Source organism: Palaemon carinicauda, chromosome 42, assembly GCF_036898095.1.
Source record: "Palaemon carinicauda isolate YSFRI2023 chromosome 42, ASM3689809v2, whole genome shotgun sequence".
In the NCBI taxonomy this organism is placed as follows: domain Eukaryota; kingdom Metazoa; phylum Arthropoda; class Malacostraca; order Decapoda; family Palaemonidae; genus Palaemon; species Palaemon carinicauda.
The window spans coordinates 11,072,397-11,074,896 of NC_090766.1; positions in this window are offsets into that span (position 1 = coordinate 11,072,397).

Below are 2,500 nucleotides of genomic sequence, written 5' to 3' on the forward strand. Positions count from 1 at the left end.
GTTGCTACTGCTTTTCCTGCTGCTGCAGCCCCTACTGCTTCTGTTGCTTCTGCTACTGCTATTGCTACTGCTGCTGCCCTACTGCTTCTGTTGCTACTGCTTTTCCTGCTGCTGCAGCCCCTACTGCTTCTGTTGCTTCTGCTACTACTACTGCTACTGCTGCTTCTGCTAATGCTACTGCTGCTTCTGCTACTGCTGCTGCACTTGCTGCTGTTGCTAATATTACGTCCCTTGCTGATGTTCTTATCTTTGTGAAACAACATCTGTGCAATTTTGGTAGGGTTGTTGTGGCCTGATTGGTAACGTCTCTGCCTGGTGTTTGCCAGACGGGGGTTCGAGTCCCCCTCAGACTCGTTAGTGCCTTAAGTGTCTGCAACCCTACCATCCTTGTGAGCTAAGGTTTGGGGGGTTTGGGGGAGCCTATAGGTCTATCTGCCGAGTCATCAGCAGCCATTGCCTGGCCCTCCCTGGTCCTAGCTTGGATGGAGAGGGGGCTTGGGCGCTGACATTATAATATATATGGTCAGTCTCTAGGTCATTGTCCTGCTTGCTAGGGCAATATAACTGTCCCTTGCCTCTGCCATTCATGAGCGACCTTTAAACCTTTAGTCTTTTGGCAATCGCTTGATTGACATACTTGTTCATGCCAGGTATGATGTCCTCCAATGGATCATTATTACCTCCGCCAACGAAGTTGGAAGGAATTTTCAATTTGAAATCGAGCCACTTGTGATGGTTATTGAGAACTACAATCAAGTTAATACATCTCGGCCTCTTTGATGCCACCAGCTCAAGGTCAACTTTTCCCGCGTGGAAATTTAATCATATTCGACAAAGGACATTTTTTTGGCATGTGGTATGTCCATGGAAGAAATCTAGATAAATGAATAAAAATTTCATTAGCAATAAATTCAAATTGACACAGATATACGAAAATAAATCATTAAAACACCGATGTAAATTATATAATTATTCACATTTTTTTGATATGTGGTATGCTCATGGAAAAAAATCTAGATAAATGAAAATTCCATTAGTAATTGATTCAAATTGACACACATAAGAACATAATAAATTAAAACAGATGTAAATTGTATAATTATTCACATTCTGATCCGAAACGCGGTCAAAAATGAACCTAGTGGCAAATGATTAAAAACATTAACGGTCAATAAAAAGGGCGTGGGTTATGCAACTTCACGACAAATGATTTGCAGAGGTACCGAGAGGTTGAAATTACTCGTGCCACCCCTTCTAAAGTTATCTTATGATAATGGGATATTTACCAGACCAAGGAGTCTAACTCAACTCTTACAGAGCTGACTTGGATAAATTCGGGAGAGAAAAATATGGATAGAAGAATATTCTTATACTAATTATAAGACATAACATTGTGTGATATATAAAGTAGGCATTCTAATTACCTCCGCCAACGAAGTTGGGAGAAGTTTATGTTTTCTTCGTTGTTTGTCTGTTCGTTTGTGTGTGAACAACTTCCTGGCCACAATTTTACTACAGAGAAGTGAAATTTTCAGAAATTAATAGTTATGTTTATACATGGAAGTGATTCAATTTTGAAAGTCCTAGGTCAAAGGTCAAGGTTGAGCTAAAGGTCGAAAAATAGCTGCCGTGGAGGAGGCCTGCGCTGTACTGAGTGCCCCTCTAGTTATATATGCAAAACCTACGCTTCTTAATTAAATTAATATCTATAGATGAAAATATCCATATGGCCTTTGCATTGAAAATACTCTGCAGTCTTTTTGTGTTGAAAATATTCTACAATCCTTTAAAAAAAATTATGTCCTGGTGACTTCGATATTAAATATATCAATATGGCTTGGTATTGAAAATATCCTACTGATCTTTACATTTAAAATAGTCTACGTGTTTTTGTATTGTAAATATCCTACTAATCTTTATACTTAAAATACCTTAAATGTTTTTTGTACTGAAAATATCCTACAGATCTTTATACCTGAAATATTCTACATGTTTTTGTATAGAAATCTTACTGATCTTTATACTTAAAATAGCTTACATGTTTTTTGTACTGAAAATATCCAACAGATCTTTATACCTGAAATATCCTACATGTTTTTGTATTGAAACCTTACTGATCTTTATATTCGAAATATTCTCCTGTTTTTTATTAAAAATATCCTACTGATCTTTATATTCTAAATATCCTATATATCTTTGTACTGAAAATATCCTAATGACCATTCTATCAATAATATTTTCCGGACATTAGCATAAAAATATATTTCTGAACTTTCCATTAAAAATAGTTCATACTATCCGATAGTAAATGAAAATACTCTACTGTCCTTCGTGAGGAAAATTTCTTTTTACCGTTACAATGCAAAAAATTAAAATGGAACCAGTATGCAAAATATATCCCCATATATTTAAAATAACAACTATCGCAATCTCTACCCAGCGTACAATTGAAGCATATTTATTTGTTGCAGTCAGAAAAGAGAAAGCAAAACAAAAAACC